Here is a 12,369-nt window from a genome sequence, read left to right as displayed (position 1 = left end):
AAAAAAAAGAAGGGTTAGAGAGATGCAACATGCAAAGGACTTGACCTGTTGGTGGTGATGTAGCTTTGAATACGGGGAAAGAGGGCCAAGAACCAAGGAATGCAGTGGCCTCTAGAAGCTAGGAACAACCCTTAGTTTACAAACAGAAAGAACATGGGGACGTTGGTCCTACAATGAAAAGTACTGAATTCTGCCAACAACCCAAGCAAGCAGGAAACAGATTCTCCCCTAGAGCCTCCAGAAAAGAGTGCAGTAGCTGACACCTGACTTGTAGCTCAATGAGACCTCTACCAGGCTTCTAGGCTACAGAACTGTAAGATAATAAGTTTGTGTCATTTAAACTGTTAAGCTGGCCAGGCACAGTAGCTCACACCTGTAATCCTAGCACTCTGGGAGGCCAAGGTGGGAGGATTGCTTAAACTCAGGAGTTCGAGACCAGCCTGAGCAAAAGTGAGACCCCGTCTCTACTAAAAATAGAAAAATTAGTCAGGCATCATGGCAGGCGCCTGTAATCCCAGCTACTTGGGAGGCTGAGGCAGGAGGATTGCTTGAGCCCAGGAGTTTGAGGCTGCAGTCAGCTATGATGATGCCACTGCACTCTACCCAGCGCAACAGAGTTAGACTCCGTCTCAAAAAAAAAAGCCAAAAAAAAAAAAAACCTGCTAAGCTTGTGGTAATTTGTTATCTCAGCAATAGAAAATGAACACAATTGGCATGTCAAGTATCTAATAAAAAATTTGTTTCCAAAATATATAATGGACTCTTGCAATTTAAAAATAAGGCAACCAATTTTTTAAATGAGCAAAAACTCGAGCAGATATTCTATCAAAGAGGATATGTGAATGGCTAGTAAGCACATAAAGAGATACTCAGCATCAGTCATTAGGGAAATGCAAATTAAAAGCACAAGGAATATAGCAGACAGCCTCTAAGTAATGGGGTATCATTTCTGAGATTAGGTTACAAAAAGACTGTCTCGGGTCTTGCTCTCTCACTTGGTCACTCTGATGGAAGCCAGCTGCTGTGTTGTGAGCTGCCCTATGGTGAAGCCACGTGGCAAAGAACTGAGGGAGGCTTTCAGCCAACAGTAAGCAAGGAATTGAGGCCCTCAGTACAACAGTCTCTAAGGAACTAAATCCTCCTAACAACCACTTGAGTGAGCTTGGAAGTGGATTCTCTGCCTCCCTGCCCCAGTCAGCCTTGCAGTGACTAGAGCCACAGCCAATATCTTGATTGCAGCTTTGTTTGAAATCCTAAAGCCAGAGGCCCTAGCTAACCACACCTGGATTCCTGACCCACAGAAACTGTGCTACAAATATTTGATTTTAAGCCACTAAGTTTTGGGGTAATTTGTTATGCAGCTATAGATAACTAATACAGATCCGCTAGAATGATTACAATAAAAAAGGCATCAATATTAAGTGTTCATAATGATGTGGAGAAACCAGAACCCTCATATGTTTGCTTGTGAGAATGTAAAATAGTGTATCAGTTTGGTAGTTTCTAAAAAAGAGAAACATAAACTTATTGTTCAACCCAGCAATTTCACTCCTAGGAATCTACCCAAGAGAAATGAAAGCATATGTCCACAAATTTCTTGCATATAAATATTCATAGCAGCATTATTCATAGTAGGAGAAACTGGAAACAACCCAAATATCCATTAACTGTTCGATGGATACAGAAAATGCGGTAGGCCAGGCGTGGTGGCTCGGTCTGTAATCCTAGCACTCTGGGAGGCTGAGGTGGGAGGATTGCTTGAGCTCAGGAGTTCGAGACCAGCCTGAGCAAGAGTGAGACCCCATCTCTACGAAAAATAGAAAAATTAGCCAGGTATCGTGGCAGGTACCTGTAGTCCTAGCTACTCGGGAGGCTGAGGCAGAAGGATGGCTTGAGCCCAGGAGTTTGAGGTTGCTGTGAGCTAGGCTGAAGCCACAGCACTCTAGCCCAGGCAATAGAGCAAAACTCTGTCTCAAAAAAAAAAAAAAAGAAAGAAAAAAAGAAAGAAAGAAAGAAAATACGGTAAAGCCACACAATAGAATACTATTCAGCAATATAAAGGAGCAAGCTACTGACACATGCCACAACACAGATAAGCCTCAAAAAATTATGCTAACTAAAAGAAGCCAGATGCAAAAGATTACATATTGTATGATGCCATTTAAATTAAATGTCCAAAAGAGGCAAATCTATAGGGTTGGGGACATGAGTGGGCATTAGCTGTAATGGGCATGAAGGAATTTTTTATGGGAGTGGACAAGTTTTAAAATTGATTATGGGATGGTTCCACAACTCTATATGGCAAATTGTGCCTCATTAAAGCTGTTGACATATCTAGAAATGAATTTATCAAGAAAGGTACAAGCCTTTCAGAAGATAAATATATTTTATTGAAGAACATAAAATAAGACCTTAATAAAGAGAGAAAAGCCCCATGCTTCTGGATGTAAATATTTGTGGGGAGCGGTCTAGGCCTCCTAGTGTATCCGCCCAGGACATGCATAGTCAGGCCCTCCACCTATCCCTGTGGGACACGCTTGTGGGACACACCTATCCGGGGCTATAAAAGCAGCTTGCATTTCCTGTTCGAGGTCTCTCGCCATGTAACTGTTGTAGGTGCCTCATTAAACTACTGCTGGAAGAACTCCAACTGGTCGTGTCGTACTTGCTGGCGACTGCGGCGCGACAAGTGGTGCCGAAACCCGGGAAACTCTTGCACCAGGCGGAGACGACCTCATTAGAGGTGAGTTCAGAACCACAGTAGTTGAGGTAGGGTCGGACCCCCCCCCCCCCCCCCCCCCCCCCCCGAGAGTGCTTTGATATGGGGAATTCCCCGAGCGCCCAGCTGCTCCGTGCTCTACAGGAGCTTTTGGCTGCACGAGAGTTGAAAATCCCCGAGCGTGTCTTACGGCATTTTATGCAGGAAGTAGATCGTGTGGCACCATGGTTTCTCCACTCGGGCTCTTTCACCGTTCCGAGCTGGGATAAATTAGAGAAGGACCTTCGCTGTGCCCATGCTACTGGGCTCCTTCGAGAGTGCGTCCTTCCTATTTGGGCATTGGTGCGCACCTGCCTAGAGGACTCTCCTTGTAGTATTCAAGTGCAGCAGGGGCAGCAGGCTCTGAGTGACTATCAAGATAGCATGTCAGAAAGGGATAAGGGTGGTCCGGACCGGCCGGGGCGTTCGAGAACCCGGTCGGAAGAAAAGCGGGGAGCCGCCCGCAAGGGAGGGCGCTCAGGAAGGCGACGGGGACGCCCGTTGCCCGGCCCGTTATCTAGGGAGGACATGGCTTGTAAAATGGCCGCCCTCCGTCTGTCTTCTTCTTCTTCTTCTTCCTCTTCTTTGTCCCGCTCTTCTTCCTCGTCTCGCGAGAGGGAGGCGGAGCTTTCTCCGGCCGATAAGGCGGACTTGGAGGAGGCGGTGACGGCGTATGAGGCGGAGCGTTATCGCCCGCCTCCGTATGCCTCCGCCCCTCCCCCACCAGTTGATGGCGGGGGAGGTACATCTTTCATGTCCGACCGGGTTCGGAGAAAAGTCAGCCAGTGCTTTCCTGTACTTCCCGGGCCTTTCAACAATTTTGCCGCCGTCTCGGCGTTACCCATCGCACTGGCTTGCCCTATAACCCCCAGGCCCAGGGCATTGTAGAACGCGCCCATGGCACAATCAAAGTCTACTTGCTGTCCAGGGCGAAACGTCGTTGGGCCATCCTGCCTGTATTCCCGAGACCCCTGCCGGTGTCTCATGATTCGCAGATATTCCCCCGGTTCTTTATTACCAATGCTTCCCTAGGACTTCCCTACCTCCCATGGTCCAACGAGTCGGGAGCGGTTCCCGGCAATGAATCCTATATCCTTGCTGGGTCCTTGTGCTTTACTACCATTATCCCGACTAACGGCAACCTGTCCTGTATACTTCTTGCCAACCAGATGGGTACTTGGGTGGACCGGCCGCGTCCCCGCAATGGGACCTTTGCTAATGGGACTTTTGTGACAGGGATGTGGCCTGCGTTACACAAAACTGTGAACATCTGAGACCGCTGCATCAGGCGCTCAGTTTTCCAACGTGACCTTCGGTCCCACGCCTGTTTGTCTCTGGCCTCCATTCATCTGGATTGTGGCCCGCCTGGAAAACCATACGGCCACCCTTAACTGCTCAACCGTAAACTGCACGTATACACGTTGCTGGAATGCCTCAGAACACAGGATGGCCGTGGTTGCACGCATGCCCCGGTACATCCCCTGGCCGGTTGACGCACCGGATTCGTTGGTTCTCTTTCGACATCGTAGGGACTTTGGCGTGACAGCTCTTGTCTTTGCTATTGCAGCGGCCTCCGCTGCGGCCCTTACCGCCGCTTCGATCGCGGCGGTGGGCGCCGTACAAACAGCACAGGTCCTAAATAACCTGTCAGCAACGGTAGCAACTGCCTTGGACACACAAAGCTCTATCAACTCACACCTGGCGGGAGGGATTATGCTCCTAAATCAACGTGTGGACTTGGTTCAAGAACAGGTGGACAGTTTGGTACAGCTCGCCCAGCTTGGTTGCGAGCGACGACTGCCGGGATTGTGTATTACTTCGATCCCATATTCTAACCTTTCCCAGGCGGCCAATCTCTCTAAAGAGCTTTCTCGGCTGTTACAGGGCTCTTGGTCTGCCAATTTCTCCAAGCTAGCCACTCAGTTACAACTAGAAATCACCCATATTAATTCTACCCGGTTAGATCCTATGCTTACTGATGGCCTCCTCCCCACCTTTTTGTCACTTCTACACGGGGTTCGGGAATGGGCAGGTCTTGGATCCCTGGGCCTGCTGGGATGTCTTGCTTTTTGGCCTCGTGTTCTGGATGCTCATGCGTGTCCGTTGGCAGCAACAAAGGGATCGAGTGGTCATGGCTCAAGCCTTTGCTGCCCTTCATGAGGGCTCTCCTCCTGGAGTGTAGATAAACATGTTACATACGGACGGCAACTACCGCTTTTCCCCTTGACAGCATGGCGTGGCCCTTGCACCCCGAGGGCTTGTCCCCATTGCACCGGGAAGGGCGCGCGACCCCTGTTTTGTGGTCAGCCCTTGCACCTTCATGAGCTCTCGCTCATTGCACTGAAGAGTAGTGACCATACGCCCCTTGGTGAACTGTGACCCTAGATCCGGACTGGGGCTTCCGTTCACCATAAGGCAAAAACAAAAGGGGGAGCTGTGGGGAGCGGTCTAGGCCTCCTAGTGTATCCGCCCAGGACATGCATAGTCAGGCCCTCCACCTATCCCTGTGGGACACGCTTGTGGGACACACCTATCCGGGGCTATAAAAGCAGCTTGCATTTCCTGTTCGAGGTCTCTCGCCATGTAACTGTTGTAGGTGCCTCATTAAACTACTGCTGGAAGAACTCCAACTGGTCGTGTCGTACTTGCTGGCGACTGCGGCGCGACAAATATTTAACAGCATAAAAATACAAATATTTTCCATATGTATTGTCTATGAAATTCTAATAAGAATGCTTATGGTTCTATTTTTTAAAAAAGAACTCAAGAGAATGATTCTAAAGTTTGCACTAAAGAACAACCGTGTAACAAATTAGTCACCAGAACTTCGGCTATACTAGAAACTGTTTTCTAAAAATTACTACCATTTCTTCAAGGATAAACCATTATATTAAAAATGTTCATCTTAGTTATTCAGATAGAAAACCTACCTCTAAAGCAGTTTCACTGTAAAAACACATACGAATGTAAGCCCATCTGGCATTGTGTGTTAGGGTGTGTCCAAGGGAGTGAGTAAGGTTCGGATGTAATCATGTGCACATGGAGGTATATCTGGGAGGCATTATATAATCTCAACCTCTTTTTTTAATCTAAGATATGAGAAAATTTCTTAATGCTTGATTGTTTAATAGAATTGAAAAGAATGAGTTTCTAAATTAATGATTTTCCATCTGATGTTAAGAATAGAATTCAGGAAAGTCAGAAAGACAATAGTTAGTAGCATGTGGTCCCTCCTCACTCTGCTACTTTGGAAAAACATGAACTGTACCCAACAGTCCACTAAGTACTTGCTCAATTATCCAATGAGTTAGCCCAATCCTCAATTTATGGGAAAGCAAGCTCAACAGAGAAGGATGGGAACCCTTCCAGGGTCTACGGCTCATTTAAGTAATTCACTGGTAGCCTAAAAGGAAGACAAGAAGCGACAGTGGGGAGAGGAGGGAGGGGACAAGTATGTGGAAGAGCAAGTGGATGAGGAAAGAGGGCTGAGCTGTCGGTGTTGTGGCCAGTGCAATCTATGACATGCAACAGGGTGTAGACAGGCTTGGGATATCATAGAGCTGGGTCTTTGTCCTTGTGATACTACCATTGTTCCCACCATCAGTGTGGCTATGTTCCCACCATCAGTGTGGCTACTTCTCCATTCCATAGTACACATCAGATTTTTTTGAAGAGTTGAAGAAGTTCAGATGCCCGTGCCATACCTCGAAATCAACCAGGCCCATTGAGGCATAACTATTTTTGAAAAATTCAACAGTTATTTTGAGGTCTAGCTTCTGGGAGGTCCAAAGGCAGAGAGTTTTGTCAGCCACTGCATCAAGGACAGATGCAATTCCTGGCAACTTTGTCTTAGGCCAGAGATTGAAAAGAAAAGAAGAGAAGTGAAAAAAAGAGGAGAGAGCAAAACTGAGAAGAAAAGAAAAGCCTGCTTAATGGTGTGCAGTAATTATTTCTGATCAGCATAATTCTACCATCCTGGGGACACACAAGACCTCTCAGACTACATGTGGGCATTCTGGGAGCTGTCCAGGGCACTTGTCCAGGCCAGCCGCAGGGCCAAACCGAGCACATCCACTGGAGAGTTTGAGATCAGGGCACAATCATAGGTGGTTTTTCCCTGCTCAATTTTCTCTCTCTCTCTCTTGCTGTAGCTGCAACTGAGGATGCAATTTTCTTACAACTTTGGTTTATTACTACAGAACATGTTCAGAATTTCCCCTATCTGTCTACAGGCACAGTTGTTTTCAAAGCGTATTTCTTCTACACTTGGTAGTTTCCAAGTCACTCAGCTGTACCTACATAATAAGACAGGTGAGTGTCAGCATCAGCATTAGCTGCTCAGGAAAATGGGGAGGAGAGGAACTCAGTGATTTAAATATACTTATATACTTATATACTTTTCTTGACCCGCTCACATTTTCTTCTTCTTAATTCTATGAGGTATTCTAAGGCAGAAGTATATTCAAGTTTTGATAAAACATAAGTGAATCATGCTTCTGAAGGAAGAAAAGGAGGTGATTATTTTCCCTCCTTCCTTCTGCTAAACTGATAGGAAAAAATTTTCTCTGCCTAGGCTAAAGAGAGACTCAACATGCAGTTCACAGAAATTGTGTTCTCAGACATAAAGGATTCTCTCTTCTCTAACCCTGATAAATAATAAGCTGTGTCCCTCTATAGAAGCTCTGCAAAGGATAGACAGAAAAACTGCAGATTAACAGGCTTCAGGGAGGTCGCCCACAGAACCTGTGCAGCAAGCAAAAAGGAAGCTCAATGCAGACGTGTGCTCAGGCCTCCAGGGTCACTCTGCTCTTTTGAAGCACGTTCATATAAATGTTCACAGAGCGTAAAAATAAATTACAAAGAGGAAAAGATAAAATGAAGAGAAAGATAAATAAAACCACTAAGATTCTTTAAAATCCCAATGAACAAACAGACCAAAAACAGCTAGCACAGCCACAGCAACAGGACGAGGGTTCATTACAGAGACAAAAACAGAGCATTAGAGTCCTGAGTTGATGCATGTCCCCTTTGCCCATCACTGCTGGGAAAGGTGGGGCAGAGAGCCCGTAGTCTCTTGGTCTTTCAATAATAGCACACACTTTCGGCTTCATGCCAGAAACATACACACAGGAACAAGAAGTTCTTACTCAGTTCAGGAACAAGCAGGCTTCTAGCCACACGCAAGTGCAAATAAATAGCAATTTACAGTACCCTCCCACCTCCCTAATTTAGCGAAAGCAATCTGTTTTGGCCAAGAAATTCTGCATTGTGCTTTTAAATCCACTGTACAGCAGTAGTCTGGGATGCTTCATATAACAAGAGCATTAAGATGCATAAAGCTAATTAACTTCCACAGTCAGCTCGCCAGGATACAGTGTTGAGTCTGTAGAGAAATTTGTAGCTACTTCCCAAATCACATTTTTAGATATGTTAACCTCCTATACTCCCTTGCTACCCATAATTGATTCCGAAAGTACTGATTGGAACATTGACCATTGGAAATTCCCTTTTCTTCCTCCTTTCCTATAGAATGTGGAAACTAAATAAGTGTTCTTAATCTTTTCCTTTTGTTATTTTTTCAAGTCAACCTTTGAGAAATGTGGATGAGAACAGGCTGAATTAATGAAATATTTTTACAAATGGGAAAAGGAAGCAAAAATTTTACATGTGTTTTAAAAATGGACATGTAATTCACATATCACAAAAGTCACCACTTTAAAGTGTACAATAATTCAGTGTTTTTTTGTATATTTACAAGGCTATATAACCACATGTGCATTTTGATCATGCTTTTCATAACTGATTTCCAAATATCTTTAGGACTGTAGGTAGTGTTTGCATGCCACATATAAAAAGTCAAAACTAGGAAAAGTTATCTCCATTCTTACTTTTATTCTCTGTACATCAATGGTTCTCCAAGTGTGGTCCCTATAACACATTGTCAAAATCACCTAGGCACTCGTTAGAGATGAAAATTCTTGGGCCCTACCCCAGATATACTCAATCAGAAAGTAATGAGTACAGCCTTTCAAACTATGTTTTAATAAGCCCTCCAAGCAATTCTGATGCACGGTAAAGTTTGACAACCATTGCTCTAGATCAAAACAATTGTACTAGCTTCACATAACTGTACTCATGTATATATTTATTTGCAATAAATGCATACATATTTAATATTAATTTATTATATTTTTGTGGAACTTGTCCTTCAAGTCAACCCATCAATTTTGTCCTGCCAAATGACCACATACTAATAGCCATATTTAAAAACAAAGAAATAAAAAAGAGGAAAACAAGGAAGCATAAAAAGAGCAGAAGACCTCAAATGAAAACAAAAGGCAAAATATATAAGCCTAAACTATGCATTTTGTAAGATAATAAATGACAGATTGTGAATTAGTCCTTGGTTGATCTACCTTATTTCTTTACCTCTCTTTCTAGCATTTGTCTATTACAAAGCAGCACCAAGAAATCATAGGATTTCAAACAGCGGAACTCATTAAAATAACAACAACAACAGTAAAAGTCCCAGAGTTTTCCATGGGGTTCTAATCACTAACCCCCAAAAAAGACTCAGTGGAGCTGCTTGGGTTGTTATCAAGGACAAATAATTGGGAGCCCAATCACTGTAGCCTGTGATGTCTCAGAACACGGTTTGAAACCAACTAATACCTTTTCCTCCCTCCCTTTCTTTCTTTCTTTCTTTCTTTTTTTTTTTTTTTTTGAGACAGAGTCTCTCCTCTGTTGCCTGGGCTGGAGTGCAGTGGTGTCATCATAGCTCACTGCAACCTTAAACTCCTGGGCTCAAGCGATCCTCCTGCCTCAGCCTCCCAAGTAGCTGGGATACCAGGCATGTGTCCCCGCACCAGCTAATTTTTCCTATTTTTGGTAGAGACAGGGTTTCCTTGCTCAGGATGGTCTCCAACTCCTGAGCTCTAGTGATTCTCCTGCCTCAGCCTCCCAGAGTGCTAGGATCACAGGCGTGAGCCTCCACACCCGGCACCAAACCCTTTCCTTTTTGATGAATAATGTCCAAAAATGTGATTTGTTAAGGTCCATATAGCTAAGGCTGAGACTAGAGTCCAGGTCCCCTGACTTCCAGTCCTGAGCCCATTTCTCTATCAGACTTCACTCTTTCCACACTGGCCTCCCAAAGGCATCCCTTTTTCCTTTGAGTAAATTTAATGGCTCAGATATTAGGAAAAGATAACTATTTTTTTAAATCAAGAGTTTTGATTAACTACCACCCAAGTATAACCACTCTTAAAAATTTGTCACATCTCCTCATAGTGTTTTTCCTTATGCAAATATGAATAAGAAATACACACATACACGTGTGAAATTTTCTGTATCTGTTTTCTTCTTAATATTATACGTAAGTACTTTCCAAGTTTTTCAACTTTTTCAAAAATGGATGTTTTAGTGGCTGAAAGAGTTGCTTTATTGAGATTATCATCTTTTATGTAATCTCCTAAAACTAAATATTTTAGTTGTTTCCAATATTTTATGACAAATAAAGCTTCAGTGAGCATTACTATACGCAAATCTTTATGTACTTCTGTGATTATTTTCCTATGGTAAATTTCCAAGAATCGAAATACTAAATCAAAAGGTCCAAATAACTTTTAAGTCTCAATACATGACTGTCCAATTGCCCTCTAGATAGGATATATTACAAGCAGTGTAGTAAGAGCTTATTTAAACTCAATTTTACCATATTATTTTTTCTATATTTTCTAATCTGCCTGGCAAAAATTAGTATATCTTTTAAATCATTAATGGTTTTTCATTAATCAAGTTGAAAAAGCATTTAAGAGTGAAGCATACACTTACCTTACAACCCAGCAATCCTATTTTCAGGTATTTACCCAAGAGAAAGGACAACACATGCCTACAAAGACTTGTATAGGCCCAAAGTGGAAACATCCTAATTGTCCATCAACTGATAAATGGATAAACAAATTGTAGTTTACTCACACTATGGAATACAATTCAGTAATAAAATGGAACAAAATATTAACACATGCAACAAGAATGAATCTCAAAAACATTATGCTGAGTGAAAGAAGCCAGACACAAAAGACTACACACTCTATGTATGATTCCATCTACATGAGATTCTAAAAAACGTAACACTGTATATAGTAACAGAAAGCAGGTCAGTGGTTGCCTGTAGCCAATGGGCAGGGAAGGGGATACACTCGAAAGAAGCATGAAAATACTTTTTAGGGTGCCAGAACTATATCTTGATTGTAGCAGTGATTACACAACTGTAATCAATTACCAAAATTCACCCAATTCAACATTTAAAATGTGTGAATTTTGTTGTATAGAAATTACACCTCACTAAAGCTGGAAAAAAATGGAAAGAAAACTAAAAATAACTTAGAAATATTTAGTAAAACTAATTTATCCTAAGCTAGGAAAAAAATCAAAACAAAAGCAAAATTCACTTAAGAAATTTTGGGGAAAAACTAACTTATTCTCATTCTTGCGTATTTCCTTTCAATTTTTGTCTGTATTCAGACATACTCTATGTAGCTATAATTACACGATGCACATAAATTTATATTTTAAACATTTTTATATCACGAAGAACTTTACATATTTCCATATAGTCTTCATGATTATAACTTAAAATAGTTATATGCAATTGTCCAAAGCCCAGAACTGTTAACAGGTGAATTACCAAGTTCTAAAGCAGATGATGCCTCAATATTGGGATGCCACCAAGTGGACAAAGTGTGTAATACTGCTGAAACAATACCATTTTATAAGTTTTATAAATCAAAAATGCTTTAAATTTAATGTTTAAAAATTAAGATTAATTTCTTTTAAATAAATACAAATTAAAACCAGATCATTTTATAAATGTACTAGACCATGATATTTGTAAAGTCTATTTCTCAAAGTAACTTAATTCTCAAATCAGAATCTAGGGAAATCACTTAAGGGAAAGAACTTCTGTTGAAATTGAGGCCTTTACAAACCAAAACCAAGGTATAAATGACAGGCATGGGTCTATCTTGAGCCCCAAACCAAAAAATCATTTAGGGACTTCCAAATGCAAGTAGTCTTTGCTGTGAGCCAACCAAGTGACTGCTATTAACAACAAAACAATCATCCCTCTCAAGAAGCACAATGATGAAAATGTGGTCTGAGAGGCAGACTGTCTGAAAGGCAGAGGAGGATAGCAGGAAATTTATTTCCATTTGGGCACAGCCTTGCTGATTCTCTAGGGGTCACCAATATTTCCTCCCCATAGTCCCTCACCTCTCCAGTTCAAGCTTTTACTATTACTTTGAAAAAGTAACAGGCTAGAGCCACAAAAAAGAAAGATTATTTCAGGACAGTGTTTGTTCTCTGCCAGGGTCAACAAAAGAGCGCTGTTTTCAAAAGAATGCCTTTAAATGACATGGAGCCATTTCCTGCCACCAAGCGGGAGACCAGCACTCTGTTCTGCCTGTGACCCAGCACTCCTCCCAATTATTTTTTTCTGGCAATTTTTACCCTCTCCATCTTGCTCGTTTGAAGCTGACCACCTCTCTAGACTGAAAAGGAATGGTTTAAAAAGAAACAAACACAAAACCTCGGGGAGTGCCACCACGAAA

The 12,369-nt window shown here is 42.6% G+C and overlaps 1 protein-coding gene across 1 annotated transcript in view; it reads right to left on the bottom strand.

Annotated features, from left to right (window-relative positions):
- Window positions 1–12,369, bottom strand: part of EHHADH (enoyl-CoA hydratase and 3-hydroxyacyl CoA dehydrogenase) — a 53,993-nt gene that overhangs the window by 12,450 nt on the left and 29,174 nt on the right. The window lies entirely within an intron of this gene.

Source organism: Eulemur rufifrons, chromosome 7 (genome assembly GCF_041146395.1).
Source record: "Eulemur rufifrons isolate Redbay chromosome 7, OSU_ERuf_1, whole genome shotgun sequence".
NCBI lineage: Eukaryota > Metazoa > Chordata > Mammalia > Primates > Lemuridae > Eulemur > Eulemur rufifrons.
Note: the sequence above shows the minus strand (reverse complement) of the source record. Positions and strands in the feature narration are given on the sequence as shown.